Below are 20,931 nucleotides of genomic sequence, written 5' to 3' on the forward strand. Positions count from 1 at the left end.
GTTAGAACATGTCATCCAGCACTTTTTGATTACATGTTCTCAGGTAATAGCTGGGACAGATTGACCAAAGGAGAGCAATTTCTTTAATCACGATAACATAATGATTCCATCACAAACTTTAGATAGGACTATGGGTATTACCATTTTCTTGTTGTTGTTGTCTATTAATAGTGCTGTATCTTTAGTGGAATTGAAGACAGCTTTCTGTAGACCTCAATGCAACTTTGTAAAAGACCATAACAATGCCTTTAGAATAAAATCCATTTGCTGTTCTACAGTGAAGCAAGTTTTCTAGTAATTTGGCCATAATTCGAGGACAGGACCCCTAAGCAATGGGATATGGTAAGCAAAAATCTGAATTTTCCGCCTGGCTAAAGCCAATGACCTTGAGCTTCTCCATGATCTTGAGTTGTTTTGTGGGCATTGTTTTCTTTACCTATGAAAAGAAGAGTTTGTCCAACATGTTCTGAGGTTCTTTCAGTTCTAAAATTTTTTGGCTAATTTACCTGGAACCCAAGACATTCCCTGAATCTGGCTGGTGTGCAATAAGTATTTAACGATTATAAAAAATATTTGACTTCCAAATGGGGAGTAACAAACATGGAAATATTGTGGTATCTCAACCTTTGTAATTTTGGGAGCAGAATCAATGTGATTAAAATTACAAACCCAATGAATTCTCTGTTTACTTCAGTCAAAGAGAAATAGTTGTTGTCTAAAAACAATCTGAACTACTCCTAGAGTAATGGAAATAAAAACAAAAATAGACAAATGGGACCTAATGAAACTTTAAAGCTTTTGCAAAGCAAAGGAAACTACAAACAAGACAAAAAGACAACCCTCAGAATGGGAAAAAATATTTGCAAATGAATCAACAGACAAAGGATTAATCTCCAAAATATATAAACAGCTCATGTAGATCAATATTAAAAAAACAAACAACCCAATCCAAAAATGGGCAGAAGACCTAAATAGACATTTCTCCAAAGAAGACATACAGATGGCCAAGAAGCACATGAAAAGCTGCTCAACATCACTAATTATTAGAGAAATGCAAATCAAAACTACAATGAGGTATCACCTCACACCAGTTAGAATGGGCATCATCAGAAAAATCTACAAAAAACAAATGCTGGAGAGCGTGTGGAGAAAAGGGAACCCTCTTGCACTGTTGATGGGAATGTAAATTGATACAGCCACTATGGAGAACAGTATGAAGGTTCCTTAAAAAACTAAAAATAGAATTACCATACAACCCAGCAATCCCACTACTGGGTATATACCCAGAGAAAACCTTAATTCAAAAAGACACATGCACCCCAATGTTCATTGCAGCACTATTTACAGTAGCCAGGTCATGGAATCAACCTAGATGCCCATCGACAGACGAATGGATAAAGAAGTTGTGGTACATATATACAATGGAATATTACTCAGCCATAAAAAGGGATGAAATTGGGTCATTTGTAGAGACGTGGATGGATCTAGAGACTGTCATACAGAGTGAAGTAAGTCAGAAAGAGAAAAACAAATATCGTATATTAACGCATATATGTGGAACCTACAAAAATGGTACAGATGAACCAGTTTGCAGGGCAGAAATAGAGACACAGATGTAGGGAACAAACATATGGACACCAAGGGGGGAAGGTGGTGGGGGAGGTGGTTTTGGTGGGATGAATTGGGAGATTGGGATCGACATATATACACTAATATGTATAAAATAGATAACTAGTTAGAACCTGCTGTATAAAAAAATAAAATAAAATTCAAAAATTCAAAAAAAATAATTAAAAAAAAATCTGAACTAAGCGAAAACAAAATACCCCATATACTAGTTGGAAATATATATTGATAGTAAACATTATTATTTCTATCTTTGGTAAAATGCTGAATTAGTGGTTTGAATGTATTAAAAGTAATGAATGTATTTAAAAAGAAGTTTTTTAGCTAGTTGAGCAGTTTATACTTTGTGACTATAACCAGTGTATTTAGTGTTTTAAAAATATATATCAGGAGGGAAAGGGATCAATTACAACTATTTACAAAGTAACTCTTTCTGAGAATGACCTTAAGATTAGCAGAAAAGATTTTCCACAACTAAAGATATAAAGAAGGAACTACAACCAGATGGGTAAGGAGGGTGGGGATGTGGTCTAGTCAGGACCCACACTCCCAGGTAGGTGACCATAAGCAGGAAGGATATCTCAATCATGGAGGTCCTCCTGGAGAAGTGAGGAGGTCTTCCCCAAACCCCACATTGAGCTCAGAGGCAACAGTTTGAAAGGGCCCTGGGTCAGACCCACTTGCTGACTTGGAGAGCCTCCTGGAGAGGGACGAGGCAGCTGGACCTACCCCTGGGGACTGAGATGCTGGTGGCAGCCATTTTTGTGATCTCATTTTACCTTGCTGACAATGACACTGGTGGGCACCATTTTGGAATCCTCCTTCTAGCCTATTAGCACTGGGGGCCTGCCGCACTCACTAGCATACCTGTAGCAATCACATGCCACTAGACCTTGCAGCCAGCAATGCTGGAGTGCCTATCCTGTCCACCAGCATGCCTGAAACAACTGCACAAGGCAAGGCCTTGCAGACAGTCAGTTCAGTGCACCCACAGCAGTCAGCCTCGGCAAAACAGAAGGGAGTATGTAGCCCATAAAGGAGACACCCCTGGAACATCTGTCTCTGGTGGCCAGAGGGGAACCTGCTGTTGAAACTCAGAACATCTCCTACATAAGGCCACTTCTCAAAGATTGGGAGACATAGTGCATAATACATACATAACACATAGACATAAACAAAGAATTAGGCAAAATGAGGAGAAAGATAAATACATTTCAAACAAAAAAACAAGACAATACCTCAGAAAAAGAACTAAATGAAATGGAGATAAGCAATCTATCTGATAATGAGTTCAAGGCAATGATCATAAAGATGCATACCAAACTCAGGAGAATAATGGAAGGACACAGTGAGAAATTTAATAAAGAGTAAGAAATTATAAAAAGAGTGAATTAGAGCCAAAGAATACAACAACTTAAACACACCAGAGAAAATACACCAGAAAAATACACCAGAGAGAATCAACAGTAGATTAGATGATACAGAAGAATGGATCAGTGATCTGGAACACAGAGTAGTGGAAATCACCCAACTGGAACAACAAAAAGAAAAAATATTTAAATGCGGATAGTTTAAGGGACCTCTGGGACAACATCAGCAAGTCTATCTGATAGAGTCATATATCATTATGTATTTGTATGACCATTAAAAGCTAAAATAGAAAAAATAGAAGTATATTTTTAATTGACATTTCTTACACATATAGAGTGAATTGACAATTGTTATGGGTATAAAGTTACTAATAATAGTTTACATTTCTTGAGTACCTGCACTGTTCTAAATACTAACCTTTATTTATCCTTTAATCCTTGTAACAACCCTATGAGAAATTTAGTATTATTATCATCCTACCCATCTTGCAGGTGAGGAAATTGAAGACCAGAGAAGTTTATTAATTTGCCTAAAGGTACGCGGTCAGTAAGTGGTAAAGCGAAGCTCTTAACCAACTGTAATATTGGCATCCTATGATGATTTCTGAAAACACGACTAAATTATGTAATATGTATTAATACATCCTTATTTATTTATAAATTTACTAACAAAAATGGACCTTTTCATGTGTTCAAACAAAATTTTCTCCTTCATTAACATCTGCAATTGTAATTTCTATTTCTTTACACTTTGTAAGATAAAAAGCTGTAGTATCAACTTTTTCTTTTTTTAATCTGAGATTGCAATTCAGTTATATGATTTCCTATCATGTGTGCTAGAATATATCAATACCTTTTATCTTTTGCTTTTAATATGAGGGAGCTAATTTCTGATGAATTTCTCTGAGCTGAGAAGTACTATGCTCTGTATGAAGTCATAAGTAGCCCATATATGTCTCTTTTCATTCTTTCAGGAGGTCTTATTTAGTTTTGTTAGCATTATCTCAGCCCAGAATGTATTGCATTTAGAAATCATTGAATCATCTGTTTTACTCAAGCAGCTGACATTCAATCACACATTAATATTACTCCACTTCTTATTCAGAGGTTTAAAACTCTCTTTCATTATCTTTCAAAACCTTAAAAGGGATTGACAATTATAATGATGTGTCTTGTGATACAAAGAGCAATAAATTGTAAATAAGCCACGAATAGGAATGATATAAAAGAAAGAAGGTTGAGAAAAAACCCCAGTCAAATGGTATACAATAATTTCTTCTTTCAGTCAAGGAAATAAATGACTGTTGCAATAGAATCTAACTATTCTAAGACCCTTTAAGGACAATTTATATTGCAAAGTGAGAACATTTGAAGTTCCATTTGAATAAGGCAGCACTTCTGGCCTGTGAAAGAAGATAAGCTTTCAGGATTCTCCTCGTGGAAAAGACAAGCCTATGAAAAAAAAAGGCCTATCAGTAGACACATCTTAGCAGGAAAACACTTAGTTTCCTAATGCTGGGCAAATAGGTATCTGTCCTTGATTTAATGACTGTATTTCTATAATCACTGATTCTCAGAGGGTCACACTGATACACGGTTAGATGAGAAATTATACAGATTTCAGTGAATTCTTATTGAAATCTATGCTTTAAAAATGAAAAAGTTTTGATCAATCTGAAAGTCCTATCCAAACTTACTCAGAATATATATGAAATTATATCAAGAAAATTTGATAATTTGGGGCTAAAATTTTGCTTTTCAGAGTTGTAAATAGCTTTTTTGAACTCTAGAAATCATATTGCTCAATGTTTTTGTAAGTGGTAAAGAAGGTTATTTAGGAAGTAATACATATCAGTTAGAAGGCTTTGTGAAGAAAGTGATTGAAAAATTGACTTAAGACAGCTTAAAAATAAGAAAATTTATTATCTTCCAGGGATGACATCAAAGTGGATTGATTCAGCAGCTCAACCTTGCCATCAAGGGTCCAAGTTCTTTTAGCCTCTCTCCTCTGCTACCTGCAACACCAGCTTTACACACCACTGGCTTCCTTTATGATCGTGAGATGGATGCTGTACATATTTTTGTTTTTGTTGTGTGTGTGTGTGTGTGTGAAAGAGAGAGAGAGAGAGCCTTTTTATGTGAATACTTTAATTAAATTGGGATTATTTAAGAAAGAGCAGAAAGGAAGAAAGGATGCTGGGTGATCATCAGTGTCCAACACAAGTAAGCAATGTAAGAAAACAGAACCATGTCACTATGTTTTAATGATAATTTTTGTGGATAGCATATTCTAGTATAATCTGACTTCATTGGACTAATATTATTGTGTACAATATTGAAAGCCATATTGAAAAAATTTTCAAATGTTCCCTATTTATTGGGAACATCTTTTGGAATTCAGTTATAACCACTTAACACATAAGCTCTAAATTCTTAATTATACAGATGCAAAATGGAATTTTAAAATGTAAAGTAATTGTATAAATTTGTGAGCCTTTATTGTATATGGCAGAGTTGCTACTTATTCTCACAAGCTTGAGTTGGACCATGATTGCTTAGAAAACAGACTGTTTGGAAGCCTCCCTTGCAGCTAGGTGGAGCCATATTATCAAGGTCTTCCACTGGGATGTAAGCAGAAGTGATGTGTGCAACTTCCAGTTTATGCTTTTAAAGGGAAGGTGTAACACTTTATGGGTGGTAGAAACAACAGGAAAGAAGGAACCTGGACACTTGGTGACTTTCAACAGAAGATCTGAGGCATCAGCCTAGATACTCCTGTCTACCTTGTACAAGCCATTTTTAATTTAGGCTGAACATACATCCCAATACCATAAACTATCTAGAAGTAAGGTGTGGCTCTCTGAGACTAGAAACTGAATTACAATCCTTCTGGGTACAATATAAAATACTTTGCTTGGTTTTAAATATTTTTAGGAGGGAGTAGCATCATATGGAGCTCCCAATATCTTTATTTTGATACTGTAGTTCTTTATGCACACAGCAGATTTAACTGTTTTGAATGAATTTACTCATTTTAAGCAATTAACATCCAATCACTTTACTTAAAATAATCAAACCATTTGTGTATATATACATATACAGCATACATCTCCACTGTTTACTGTCTCAAAGCATTTTAACAAGCTATTGTGCTGGCAGAATTAATTAGATCTGAAAACTGGTATAATAAAAACAATAAAAGCTATAAGAATGCATTAAAATAGAATACCAAAATAATAGAATCTAAGGTTTTTAAAGTTGTGTTTGACTAGTCAAATGTTCCTTAATAATTAGATGCATCAGAATACATTGTTCATTATAATATTAAAAGGAATGTAATAAAATGAAAATTGAGGCAATAGAGAATTCAGTATGCATAATTATTTTAAATTTAAAATCTTCCCCATAATGAACATAGCTAAAAACATAAAAGACAAATGATAGAGAAATTAGAAGCAATTATCAAAGGAATTCTCAGCAGAAATTTCTGATTTAAATTAAAGCCTATGATTAAAAATCTTCTGCCTCTTTGTCCTTCTCCACTCTTCCCACAATCACTACTGCTGCAGCACCTTGTAACTTAATTTCTTTTCCTCAAAGACAGTCTATGCTTGATCCATAGCAAGAATGAACATATCAACTTCAGGTCTTTCTGGTTTTTGTTTCTACATGTGCTAATGCTTAACTTTTAAAAGAACAAAGATGGAAATGCTATTGAACAGAGGCCATGAAAATGGAATTATTTTTCACCTGCATAACTTTGTTAATTTTGTAAGTGAAAATTTTGTAATTGAAAAAGGGGATCTTTTCAATTTTTTTTTTTGAGGTTTGAAATGTAGCACAGTGTATTTTGGTGGTTTTGAGCATCTACTCAGGGAGTGTTCTAGGTGCTGGAGACACAACAGTAAACAAAATAACTTGTTATTATGTTTATATTCTGGTGATTAAATTAATACTACACCATAAAACAAGTATGGGGCAATTCAAGAAAGTTCTATTTTCTGATGAAGCTATTTCAGTTCTCTGGGAAATATACAATTCTTTAAAAAATTGTATTCTTTTGTTACTAAAATGTGTTCTCTTGTGCATATACTTAAATTGCATATTGGCTAATACATACTGATACCATTTATTTGCTAAATATATCCTTTGTCATTTTTCAAAAGTCACTGGTAATTAGCTGTTTTAAAATAGTAATTAAAAATCCTTCATCTAGTGTATTTGTTTACCCCTTTTGAAGAAATTATAACTTTATAAGGTCCCAAATGACCAACTCATCTGAAAAAGTAGAGAAATTTTAAGTCGTTTTAAAAGTTGAAATCGTTAATTGCATTTCGTTGAAGGGTGGTGCTAATTAATTTTGTTTGGGATTCTGCATTCTTATATATTGACATAATGCTGTGCCTACTTTAGGGGGGACATAGAGAATTTCTCAAAGCAATACCTGATACATGCAAAAGAATCCATGTAATATATAGTCATGTAATTAACCATAACAGTAAAAGAAACACCAAGAATGTAGCATCCTACTTAAAACTAGACTATTATTAATATGATTTTATTTTAATAGTTTAAAGGAAAAACAATCTCTTTTTTGGAGTTTGGTTTTTTTTTTTGGTTCATGTTCCCCTTCTTATATTTTAACTGTTATCTATACCAGCGGTCCCCAACCTTTCTGGCACCAGGGACCGGTTTCGTGGAAGACAACTTTTCCACGGACAGGGGTGGGGAGTGGGTTCAGGCAGTAATGCGAAAGATGGGGAGCGGCAGATGAAGCTTCACTCGCTTGCCCGCCGCTCACCTCCTGCTGTGCAACCCAGTTCCTAACAGGCCACGGACTGGGTTGGGGATCTCTGATCTATACAATATTAGGAGTGTTACCTTAAAAATATTTATTTTCTCCTTTTTTATTTTTATTTTTTTAAAATTTTATTTATTTATTTTTGGCTGTGTTGGGTCTTCGTTTCTGTGCGAGGGCTTTCTCTAGTTGCGGCGAGCGGGGGCCACTCTTCATCGCAGTGCGCGGGCCTCTCGCTATCGCGGCCTCTCTTGTTGCGGAGCACAGACTCCAGACGCGCAGGCTCAGCAATTGTGGCTCACGGGCCCAGCTGCTCCGCGGCATGTGGGATCTTCCCAGACCAGGGCTCGAACCCGTGTGCCCTGCATTGGCAGGCAGATTCTCAACAACTGCGTCACCAGGGAAGCCCTCTCCTTTTTTAAATACTAAAGATAAGTTTTATTTTGAAATAATTCCAAACATATGAAAATACGGCAAGACCAGTATAAATAACCTTTTATCTGAACCATTTGAAAGTGAGTTATCACATGATGCCTCATCATCCCCAAATGCTTTGTTGTTCTGTCTCTACAAAAACATTCTCCTGCCTCACCACAATACAATAATCAAAATCAGAATATAAATATTGAAACATCACTACCATTTTTTTTAACATCTTTATTGGAGTATAATTGCTTTACAATGGTGTGTTAGTTTCTGCTTTATAACATAGTGAATCAGCTATACATTTACATATATCCCCATATCTCCTCCATCTTGCGTCTCCCTCCCACCCTTGCTATCCCACCCCTAAAAGAAGATGTGGCACATATATGCAATGGAATATTACTCAGCCATAAAAAGAAACAAAATTGAGTTATTTGTAGTGAGGTGGATGGACCTAGAGTCTGTCACACAGAGTGGAGTAAGTCAGAAAGAGAAAAACAAATACCGTATGCTAACACATATATATGGAATCTAAAAAAAAAAAAAAGGTTCTGAAGAACTCAGGGGCAGGACAGGAATAAAGACGCAGACGTAGAGAATGGACTTGAGGACACGGGGAGTGGGAAGGGTAAGCTGTGACGAAGTGAGAGAGTGGCATGGACATATATACACTACCAAATGTAAAATAGATACCTAGTGGGAAGCAGCCACATAGCAGCTCTAAGTGTCCATCACTACCATTTAATTTGTAGTCCCAATTAATTGTTTGTCAGTGCCAATAATAAAGAGTCAGTCCAAGATCGTGCATTTCATTTAGCTGTCACTTTAAAAAAATTAAACAGACTTTAGTTTTCAGAGAAGTTTTCAATTCACAGCCAAAACTGAGTGAAAATACAGAGAGTTCTCATACGTTTACTCCCTGCCCTCATACACCCACAGCCTCCTCGTTAGCAACGTCTCACAACAGATTGGCGCATTTGTTACAATTGATGAATTTATATGGACACATCATTACCATCCAAAGCCCATAGTTTACCTTAAGTTCACTCTTGGTGTTGTACATTCTGTGGTTTTTAACAAGTATATAATGGAATGTATCGCCACACTATCATATAGAATAGTTTCACTGCCCTGAAGATCCTATGTGCTCTGCTTCTCTCTCCATCTAACCCCTGGTAATCACTGATTTTTTTACTGTCTCTATGATTTTGCCTTTTCCAGAATGTCATTTAGCTGGAATCATAACAGTATGTAACCTTTTCAGATTGGCTTTTTTCACATAGTAAAATGCATGTAAGGTTCCTCCATGTATTTTCATGACTTGATAGCTCATTTCTTTTCAGCACTGAATTATATTCCGTTGTCTGGATATATCACAGTTTATTTATCCATTCACCTATTGAAGGACATTTTGGTTACTTCTGAGTTTTGGCCATTATGAGTAAAGCTGCTATAAACATCCATGTGCAGTTTTTTGTGTGCACAAAAATTTTCAACTCCTTTGGGTAAATACCATGCTAGATGGTATGGTAAGAGTATATTTAGTTTTGTAAGAAACTGCCAAATTGTCTTCCAAAGTAGCTGTATTCTCATCAGCAATGAATGAGAATTCCTCTTGCACCACATCCTCATCAGCATTTGTTGTTGTCTTTTGTTTTGGATTTTGGTCTTTCTAATAGGTGTGTAGTGATATTCCATTGTTGTTTTAATTTGCAATTACTAAATGACATATGATGTTGAACATCTTTTAATATGCTTATTTACTATCTATATATATTTTTTGGTGGCTGTCTGCTCAGGTCTTTTGTCCATTTTTTGAGTTGTTCATTTTCTTATTGTTGAGCTTAAAGTGTCCTTTGTGTACTTTGGATAACAGACCTTCATGATATATGTCTTTTGAAAATACTTTCTCCCAGTCTGTGCCTTTCATTTTCTTGATAGTGTCTCTTACAGAGCAAATGTTTTTTGAAATGTAGTTATTTAAATATTTTAAATTTTTTACTGAGGTATAATTGACATATAACATTATATTAGTTTCAGGGGTATAACATAATGATTCAATATTTGTATATATTGTGAAATGATCACCACATGAGTCTAGTTAATATCCTTCACCATATATAGTTATAAAAATTTTTTTCTTGTGGTGAGAACTTTTATCTCCTATTATTTAGTTCTTTGATATCTTTCATCAGAACTTTGTAGTTTTCCTCATATTGATCTTCTACATATTTTCTTAGATTTATACATTTAAGTATTTTATTTTGGGGGTGCTAATGTAAATGGTAATGTGTTTTGTTGTTGTTGTTTAGTCATTTCATTGTTAAGAGTAAAATAAGCAGTATTACTATTTTGAAACTGTTTTCTGTGTGTTGTAGGGCCCAGAAGTCATGATGCCCCAGTGAAACAGTTATATTCCTAACAACCAGATCTTAGTTTCTAGTGATCATTTCTGACCAAAAGATGAAAACAGGACTGTCCATATGCTTCATTTTCTATACTGTCATTTACTGGAACTCATATTATATGATGTTGACACTTCTACATCATCCTGCATTTCTCAATTTTTTTCACAATTCATCTTTGAGTTATTTTATCTTATGATAGAATGCCTCTGTCTTTAAAATATATATGTGTATATATATATATATATATATATATATATATATATTTGTGTGTGTGTGCAATATATATGTGTGTGTGTGTATATATATATTTTTTTCTTCTTTTTTTCAGATTATTTTCCATTATAGGTTAGGTAATGTGTTTTAAATTTCAACTTCTTGAAATTCATTGATGAGATCACTTTTTTTTTTTGTCTTCTTCAAACTGAGACAGCCCCTCAGTCTTCCCTTGACTTCATGGCCTTCCTTCACATTTTGAAAATTTCAAGCCAGTCATTTAATAGAATGTCTCTCAATTGGTATTTGTCTGATATTTCATTAGATTCAGATATTCAGAAATTTTGGCAGATATTTCTCAGGGTGATACTGTGTTCTTCTCATTGCATCCTCTCAAGTGGTACATCGTTCCCATTTGTCCCCTTACTGAAGATGTTACTTTTGACTCCTTTGGTAAGTGGGCATCTGAGAGGTTTCTTCAGTGTAATTTGACTCTTCTTATGCTTTAAGATAAGAAGTATTTGAAGGGAGGCATTTAAATACTATACAGGTGTCCCATTTCTCATTAAAGTGTCACTGAGTTTATTTTTCTGATTATCAACTACTGTGTAACAAACCACTCCAAAACATAGTGATTTAAAATAACTATTTTATCTTCCACAGATCTGGAGGTTGATTGGGATAAGTTAGACCATTTTTGTTTGGGGTTTCTCATAAGACTGAAGCAGTCAGCCTGAAGTTACTTGAAGGCTTTCCTGGGCTGAATGTACAAGATGTTCACCCACATACATATCTGGAAGTTGAGTCTGCATGTTAGCTGGATGATCAGCTGGGACTGCCAAACAGAGGCTTCCAACAATGGCCTCTACAGGTAATTTGGGTTTCTTATATCATGGTGATGAAGTTCTCAGAGTGAGAGCAAGAAAGGGAGGGAGGAAGGAAGGAACACACACGAATATGCAATACACAGTTATGTATATACACATTTATCCCTGGTAGCTTGCGTTCCGCCCTGGTAGGGGCGTTTCCATCATGTAAAAATGTTCAGTGCTCTTTTTATGGTAGCATTGTTTTACCACCATGTCATCAAATCCACTTCTACTTCCATCCCCCACCTCTCTCCACCCCACCGCACCCCAGCTCCCTGCTTTGGATATTGAACAACCTCCTGTCACTGATAACTCCTTTTTCTCCCCGAAGATGCCATTCTCGTACTGGTTAGGCTCCAGTAGGAGCCACCGGCCCAGCCAATTCCCCCTCTACAGATGCCTTCTTCATCCCACTCAAGTGATCTGACACCCTGCAACTGGGACATACAGACACTGCTCTTACTTAGCCTCCTCCATTGGCTTTTGTAGAGAATCATTCAAGAAGGAAGGAAAAATATAGAAGAAAACTTTTCATTATTTTTCAGTTAAGCCAATTTTTCTCTACATTTAGATTTTAAAATTATTTAGTAAATAAGACATTGATAACGGGAGACATTGACTATAGAGCCTTTGAAAAATCTTCAGATGTAACTTGGAGGGTATTAGAAAAGTAGAAAAGGTAGCATCTGGAAAGTGAAAATTGTCATTTAAGAAAGAAAGGAATAAAGAAAGACTTCTATTGTCTTATTTTAGGGTGTCTTTTATCCTATAATTGTATAATCTTCTTCTTATATCAAATGCTCAAATTAGGATAGTGATTTTTAATTTATTGAAGCACTCAATGACATTTTCCAACTAATTGTCTATGAACCATGTTACTGGATAAGTATTATTATGTTTTAAGTACTACTTAGAATTACTATCGAAAAAAGAAATATTATTATCATTGCCCTTTCTATTAATGTTATGTTTATTTTTTATTGAAATATAATTGACATGATATTGCATAAGTTAAAAGTGTACAACGTGTTGATTTGATACACTTATATATTGCAATATGATTACCACCATATTGTTAGCTAACACTTCTGTCACATCACATAATTACCATTTCTCTTTTGTGGTGGGAACAATTAAGATATAGCTCTTAGAAAATTTGAAGTTTATAATACAGTATTGTTGACTATAATCGCTATGCAGTCAACCTCTAAAACTTATTCATCTACTGTTTTCAAGTTTCTAACCTTAAACAACATTTCCACAATTCCTCCACCTCCCAGCCTCTGATAACCATCATTTCTACTCTCTATTTTTACAAGTTTGACTTACTTAGATTCCACATATAAATAATATCATACAGTATTTGTCTTTCTCTGCTGACTTAGCCTAATGCCTTTAAGGTCCATCCATGTTGTTGCAACTAGCAGCATTTCCTTCTTTCTCATGACTGAATAATATAAAATTGTATGCATATGTATACCACAACTCATTTATCCACCCATCTGTTGACAGACACTTAAGTGGTTTCCATATCTTGACTATTGTGAATAATGCTGCAGTAAACATGGGAGTGCACATATCTCTTCAGTATCCTGTTTTCATTTCTTTTGGATATATACCCATTGCTGGATGGTAGTTCTATTTTTAATTTTTTGAAGAACTTCCATACGGTTTTCATAGTGGCTGTACCAACTTCCATTCCCACCATCAGTGTACAAGCGTTCCCTTATCTCCACATCCTTACCAACCTTTTTTGTTCTCTTGTCTTCTGGATGACAGCCATTTAAACAGGTGTAAAATCATACTGTGATTTTGATTTACATTTCCCTGATGATTAGTGATGCTGAGCATCTGTACCTGTTGACCATTTGGATTTCTTCTTTACAAAAATGTCTACTTCCTCTGCTTATTTTAAAAATTGGATTGCTTGTTTTTATGTTATTGAATTAGATGAATTCTTTATATAGTTTGAATATTAACTGCTTATCTGATATATGGTTTGCAAATATTTTCTCCCATTCTGTAGGTTGCCTTTACATTTTTAAAAATTGTTTTTTTTGCAGTGAAGTCTTTTTACTTCAGTGTAGTCCCTCTTGTTGATTTTTGGTTTTGTTGCTTATACTTTCAGTGTCATATCCAAAAAATCACTGCCAAGACTAATGTTAATGAGTTTCTTCCCTATGTTTTCTTCAAAGAGTTTTAAAATATCAGGTCTTATATGTAAGTCTGTAATTCATTTTGGGTTAATTTTTGTGAGTGGTATAAGATAGGGGTCCAATTTCATTTTTCTGCATGTGATTATCCAGTGTTCCCAGCACCATTTGTTGAAGAGACTATTCTTTCCCTATTGAGTATTCTTGACTACTTTGTCAAATATTAGTTGACCTTGTATGTGTGGGTTTGTTTCTGGGCTCTCTATTCTGTGTTCTGTTGGTACATGTGTCTATTTTTATGCCAGTACCATACTGTTTTAGTTACTATAGCCTTGTAATTACAGTTTGAAATTAGGAATGTGATGCCTCTGGCTTTGCTCTCTTTCTCATGATTGTTTTCACTTTTTGGAATCTTCAGTGGTTCCATACAAATTTTAGGATGGCTTTTGCTATTTCTGTAAAAAATACCATTGAGATTTTGACAGGGATTTCATTGAATCTATAGATGGCTTTGGATAGTATGGACATTTTAACAATATTAATTCTTTCGATCCATGAACACAGGATATATTTCCATTTGTTTGTTTCTTTCTCAAATTCTTTCATCAGGTTTTCACTATAGGGATCTTTAACTTCCTTGGTTAAATTTATTCCTAAGTATTTTATTGTTTTTGATGCTAATGTGAATGGAATAGTTTTTTTAAACGTTTATTTTACAGATCTTTCATTGTTAGTGTATAGAAATGCAACTGATTTTTGTATGTTGATTTCATACCCTGCAACTAATTCTATCTTATTAATTGTTTTCTGGCTGTTTTGTAGTTTCCTTGTTCCTTTCTTCCTGTTGCTTCTTTCATTTGTAAAATGATGATATTCTGTAGTGTTATGCTTTGATTTTCTTCTCCTTATCCTTCGTGACTGTACTGTAGGTTTTTGCTGTGTGGTTACCAAGAAGCATACATTAAACATCTTACAGATATGAGTCTATTTTATGCTGATAGCAAATTAACTTCAATAGCATATAAAAATTCTACACTTTTACTCCCCCTTTTATGCTTTTGATGTTACAGTTTATCTCTCTTTACATTGTATATTCATTAATAAATTTTTGTGGCTATAGTTATTTTTAATATTCTTATCCTTTAACCTTTATGCTGAAGTGGTCAACATTCTACTATATTATACTGTAGTGTGTACTATTAGAGTATTCTATATTTGACTATATACTTGCCTTTACTGGTGTGTTGTATATTGTCAATGTTTTTAAGTTAATTATTAGTGCCCTTTCATTACAGCTTGAGGAACTCCTTTCAACATGTCTTGTAAAGCAGGTTCAGTGGTGATGAATTCCCTCAGTCTTTATCTCTCCTTTATTTCTGAAGGATAATTTGGCCAATAAAGTGTTCTTGATGGCATTTTTTTTTCTTTGAGCACTTTGAATATATCATTCCACTCTTTCCTGTACTGTAAAGTCTGGTAAGAAATCTGCTGATACCTTTATGGGAGTTCCCTTTTAAATTACAAGCTTTTTACTCTTACTGCTTTTAAGATTCTCTCTTTATCTTAGATTTTTCCCAGTTTTATTTATTTATAATGATCTTGGAGAGGGTCTCTTTTAGTTGATTTTTTTTTTTTTTTTTTTTTTTTGGTCACCTATGAGTTTCATGAACATGGATATCCAAATCTCTCCCCAGATTTGGGAAGTTCTCAGCCACTACTATTTTTAATAAGCTTCTGCACTCCTTCTCTCTCTCTTTTCCTTCTGGAACTCCAACAATTCATAAATTGATCCTTTTGATGGTATCGCATAGATCAACTAGGCTTTCTTGGCTCCTTTTCATTCCTTTTTCTTTGTTTTCCTATGAGTAGAAAATTTTAAAGTTCTTGTCTTCAATCTCAAGGATTCTTTCTTCTGCTTGATCAAGTCTGATGCTCTCTATTGCATTTAAGAATTTTATTCATTATATTCTTCAGCTCCAGAATTTGTTTGGTTCCTTTTTTGTGATTTCTTTGATCTTTTTACTAAACTTCTTATTTTGTTCATGTATTGTTTTCCTGATTTCATTGAAATTATCTGCGTGTTCTTGTAGCTCATTGAGTTTTCTCAAAACAGCTATTTTGAAACCTTTATCTGGTAAATTGCAGATCTCCATATCTTTGTGTTTGGTTACCAGATTTTTGTGATCCTTTGGTGGTGTCCTGTTACCTTAATTTTTTGTGTTCATTGAAGTTTTACATTGCTCTCTTTGCGTTTGAAGTAGCACATAACTTCTCTAGTCTCTACTGTCTTTGGAAAGAGATACCTTCCGTCAACCCTCCTAGAGATTCTAGAACTTTCTATGGGCTCACTTGCTTTATGCTTCTTGCTCCCTCTTGTGGCAGCATTCTGAAGCTTGTATTCCTTCTCTAGAACCTGCCTGCTTGTCTGACATTTGTTTTTGTCCAAATCTTTTGCTCATTAAAAAAAGTTGTTTTTTATTATTGAATTTTGAGAACTTGTTATAAATCCTTGATACAAATTTAAAATCAGATATTTTCTGATTATTTTCTCCAAAATATCTAGAGATATTAGGGGCTTGTTCTTCAAAGAATACAAGTTCTTTACTTTGGTGTGTTAAAAAAGAGACAACAGGACAAAATGGAGTCACTTGTGCTAAGCCCACATCACCAATCAGAAATTTAATACCTAACCTAATTGCAACTTGAACTTCCCCTAGGAATATGGTCTTAACCAATCAGTTTACAATTTTTGGTCAGCACCAATGACTTAGTCTTTCACATAGGCCCTTTTTCATCCCCCTAAAGAAAGTGAAGTAATCCACTCTTTCTTATCCTTTTCCCCTTCTACCCATAAAGCTTTCCATTTTGTCCAGCTCCTTGGAACACTCTCTAACTGCTAGATAGGATGTTGCCTAACTCATGAATTATTTTATAAATCCAATTAGATCTTTAAATTCACCCAGTTGAACTTTTGTTTATTAACAGTTTTGGTAACAGTGACAGGATCTGAAGCAAACTTCCAATAGCATTCAGGGACAACTAAAAACTCTGGTGTTGTACCAGAAAACCACTTTTTAAAAAATTGAAGTATAGTTGATTTACAATATTGTATTAATTTCAGGTGTACAAAATAGTGATTCAGTATTTTTGCTGATTATACTCCATTATAGGTTATTACAGGATAATGGATATAGTTCCCTGTGTTATACAATATATCCTTTTTGCTTATATGTTTTATATATAGAAGTTTGTACCTATTAATCCCTTACCCCTAATTTGTCCCTCCCCTCTTCCCACTCCTGTTTGGTAACTACAAGTTTGTTTTCTATATCTGTATTACTAATAAATATATGGAAATAGAATAATAGAATAGAATAATTAATTCATTTGTATTATTATTTAGATTCCACATATAAGAGATATCATCTAGCATTTGTTTTTCTCTCTCTGACTTATTTCACTAAGCACAATATTCTCTAGGTCCATCCACATAGTTGCAAATGGCAGAATTTCATTCTTTTTATGACAAATATTCCATTGTGTGTGTATATATATATATATATATATATATATATATATATATATACACCACATCTTCCTAATCTAATTGAATATTAATGGGCACTTTTGTTGCTTCTATGTCTTGGCTATTTAAAAGGTGCTGTTATGAATATTGGGGTGCATATATCTTTTTGAATTAGTGTTTCACTTTTTCCAGGTATATACCCAGGCATGGAAATGTTGGATAATATGGTAGTTCTATTTTTAGCTTTTTGAGGAACCTCCATACTGTTTTCCATAGTGGCTGCACCAATTTATTCCCACCAACAGTGTATAAGGGTTCTCTTTTCTCCACATCCTTTCCAACATTTGTTATTTGTAGGCTTTTTGGTGATAGTCATTCTGGCAGGTGTGAGGTGGTACCTCACTGTTGTTTTGATTTGCATTTCTTTGTAACTACAATCAGTTCTTAGGTTGGATTTTCAACACAGTCAACTTTCTGGCTATAGGAGGTAAGCATCTCCTTAAAAAGGCATGGAGGACTTTTGACTTGCACACTGTATTCTGAGTTGGTGAATGGCTGATCTGATGCTGTTATTTTCTTTTTTCTGCATTTCAATGACAGTTAACAAGAACCAGTCAATTCCACAATCCTTATAAATACCATTGCTCTCATCCTGTATCTCATCCAAATTTAACATATGTATATAAATCTTAGGAATATTGATACTATAACTCACCACGAGTCACCACCACCCTGCTTGCGATTGGCAGTGGGTTCCTTGTAACCATCTGGCTGAATGCAGTGGAATTGGAATCCAATTTCCAGAATTCCATTCGCAAGGTCCAATTGTCTGGTATTAAGTATCTTAGATTTGGTTTCCCCAGAATTAGACCAAAAATGAGAAGTAGGAATCTGTGTGTAAATGGGTTACTTGGGAGTTGATCCCAGGAAGCACCGATAGTGGAGAGAGGAAGTGAGACAGGAAAGGAAAGGAAGCTAATAAAGGGTGTACTGTTAAGCAGGTTACCACTGTGGGCAACTCAGAAACAATCCTGCTGAGAACTCAGAAACAGTACATAATATACTTCATAGATGTCCCACTAGAGGAGTGTGGAAGCTAGGTTATTCATATTCCAAAAGCCATTCATCATTTTCTGAATTTCAGGCATATTAATTTCTTGACCCTTTCAGGCTGTGTTATAGATGGGCACTGAGAAGTCACTAGCATGTACTGGAACAGCAAATCTTGATGAAACAGGGGAGGAGCACTAACAGTATCTACCATAAGTTTATTCTATAAATAGTTATTTTTAGTATTTATAAGATGTACTAAAGTTATTTATTTATATTTCTCCCATAAATGACTACTTTAATTTCCTGCTTTATTCTTTTGAAATTTTTGGTAGAAACTCTAAAAAATCCAGAAATAATGATTATTGTCAAACTTTCTCTCCTACATTACAAAAATAGTTATTTTGCTTTTACTTCTATATCAACTAGGTCCTCAAGAAAACTGTTGTATAGTATTGATGATAGTGGCCTCCTGATGTTGATACTGACTTTAGACAGAAAAGTCTCATATGTTTTATTAAGACCAATGTTTATACTTTATTTTTATTTACTTTTAAAATATTAAGGCAATTTCATTCTATTCCCAAATTATTAAAGATATTTTAAAAATTGACTGCCTACTCATGTTTATAAAATGTATTTCAGCATCTATGTCTACAACTGACTATGTAGCTTTTCTCCTATAAATCTCTTTGTGTAATGTACTTCATTTCCTGGATGGACTCATGCAATTCACCTGTAAAACTATCTGCACCTGTTTCATTTTAGGGGCTGTGTATTCTACAAATTCTTCAATTACTTTTATGTAATTTTTCTCTCTTTTGATATTTTAGTCACTTGGATTTTTCCTTAAAAGCATCTATTTTCAAATACTGGCATATGATCTCATATAGGATTTGTTACATTATTATTATCTTATGATTTAAAAAATCTCCATTTCTGTACTTGTGTATTAGTCTTCTCCCTCCTCTTTCTTGATCAGATTTGACAGATGTTTGTCTCTTTTACTGAGCTCTGAAAAAAATAAAATCCTTGTTTTTACTTTCTAGTTCTATTGCTTTATTACATTCTAATTACTTTAGTGTGTATTTTAAAATTTCATCAAGTTTTTTTTCTTGGTTTACTTAATTTTTCAAGGCTTTGCATTAAATACTAAGTTAATTTGTTTGTAATATTTGTTTTTTATTAATTAAAAATTTGAATGCTGTCCTCTCTCAATTTCATACATATTTAATGTATGGTGCCTATGAACATAATTACTATGCTACATTGTTATACAGGAAGAAATAATTCTGAGTTTCTGGCATACTTGGGATTGTCAATAATTCTGTATAGAGGAAGGTTATTTTAGAATTCAATCCTGAATTCAGATTTTAGAAGAACCAGTTCACCAAGTAAAAAGCACAAGAGGTGTTTAAAGAAAAAACCCACATATTTAGGGTATATAAAATATATTAGAGAATACACATTTATTATAGCTAAGGAAGTACAAAGATGCTTGTCTTACTTTAAAGGTAATTGTGTGGAAAAAGTAGCATTCAAAGGTATAAGAATATCTTTTCCACATCTGTGGTATATAATTAACAAACTTCTCTACACTTATTCAGAAAAGAACATAATAAACCACTTGTAAATAATGGTAGTCTTGCATTCTATATACTTAAATGTCAATAATCTGAACATAAATTTTCTCCTGTTCTTAGTTACACAGGTATGTTTTTGAGATAATGCAGAGACAGGTATCATTACCATTGCTGCAGTTCCATTTTCTATAGATATAAATGTATTAATGTAAAACATGGAGGATAAATGAAGAGTTCCACTACTATTGAAAACTGTAGTGCATGGAAATTAAATCAATATGCAGCTTTTAAAAACACAACATGGTGACAGCAGAGAAGTGAAATCTGACTGCATTCCAGGAAAAAGACAAAAGTAGTAGGTGTCTATTAAAATAACAATCACAGTGAAAAGAAATAAGAACACATTCTTTCCACATTTTGATTGCTTGATGTTCTGCCCTTTGATTTCTCAGGATTAATAACTCCAGTAAGAAGGAGGCTTTTGTAAAAATGTGCGAATAAGGGCAGACTTTAAGAAAATATACAGCGATTTTTCTCCATCATTTGAAATGGACGTGGTTTTACCTTGTAAATTTCTGAGCAACTGGAGTGATATATTCACATGTCTCCTAGGTTAATTTAGTGCACAGTAACTAATGCCAATGATAACAATTTCCTTTTGAGGACAATTCTGGTATTTAATAATAGATGAACCATGAAACAATACATATATCCAGGCATTAAATAGGAAGGAGTAAACTCAGCCCTCGATATTTAGGAGTTCAGGTGATATCAATAGTTATGTTACCAAAAAATCCCAATGGTCAATTTAAAGGCTGTAGTAGATGATGGAAGAGTGAGAAAAAAGATCAGAGAACAATATATTAATATAATAAAAAGGATTATGTTAAAAATTAATAACAAAATGCA

At 34.0% G+C, this 20,931-nt stretch overlaps 1 long non-coding RNA gene across 1 annotated transcript in view; it reads left to right on the forward strand.

Annotated features, from left to right (window-relative positions):
* Positions 1–20,931, forward strand: part of LOC309625125 — a 57,608-nt gene that overhangs the window by 27,207 nt on the left and 9,470 nt on the right. The window contains exons 4-5 of the long non-coding RNA XR_014242329.1: positions 3,489–5,219; positions 11,505–11,712. This is a non-coding gene — a long non-coding RNA (uncharacterized lncRNA). The remainder of the gene's footprint in view (positions 1–3,488; positions 5,220–11,504; positions 11,713–20,931) is intronic.

Source organism: Balaenoptera borealis, assembly GCF_965194805.1.
Source record: "Balaenoptera borealis genome assembly, chromosome: 3".
Lineage (NCBI taxonomy): Eukaryota > Metazoa > Chordata > Mammalia > Artiodactyla > Balaenopteridae > Balaenoptera > Balaenoptera borealis.